The sequence below is a fragment of the Cicer arietinum genome, chromosome 6 (assembly GCF_000331145.2).
Source record: "Cicer arietinum cultivar CDC Frontier isolate Library 1 chromosome 6, Cicar.CDCFrontier_v2.0, whole genome shotgun sequence".
Taxonomy (NCBI): Eukaryota; Viridiplantae; Streptophyta; class Magnoliopsida; order Fabales; family Fabaceae; genus Cicer; species Cicer arietinum.
In genome coordinates this window covers 31,954,217-31,954,816 of record NC_021165.2, presented here as the reverse complement: position 1 = coordinate 31,954,816, position 600 = coordinate 31,954,217, and positions in this window count along the sequence as shown.

Below are 600 nucleotides of genomic sequence, written 5' to 3'. Positions count from 1 at the left end.
CTGTCACGGACAAACCCCTGTGCAGTCTCTCACGGACAAACACAATTCCCTCAGGAACGTAAGTCGTAGATTCCCCATTCTTAACGCCCAGTTAACTTAAACGATTTTCAAAAAAAAACATAAAGTACCCGAGACATTAAGAGATTCCCCGTTCTTAACGCCCAGTTAACTTAAACGATTTTCAAAAACAAATATTAAGTAACCAAGACATTAAGAGATTCCCCATTCTTAACGCCCAGTTAACTTAAACGATTTTCAAAAACAAATATTAAGTAACCGAGACATTAAGAGATTCCCCATTCTTAACGCCCATTTAACTTAAACGATTTTTCACAAACAAACACACATTAAGTAAACAAGACATTAAGAGATTCCCCATTATTAATACTCATTTAACTTAAACAATTTTCAAAAACAAATATTAAGTAACCGAGACATTAAGAGATTCCCCATTCTTAACGCCCAATTAACTTAAACGATTTTCAAAAACAAATATTAAGTAACCGAGACATTAAGAGATTCCCCATTCTCAACGCCCAGTTAACTTAAACGATTTTCAAAAAACAAATATTAAGTAACCGAGACATTAAGAAATTCCCC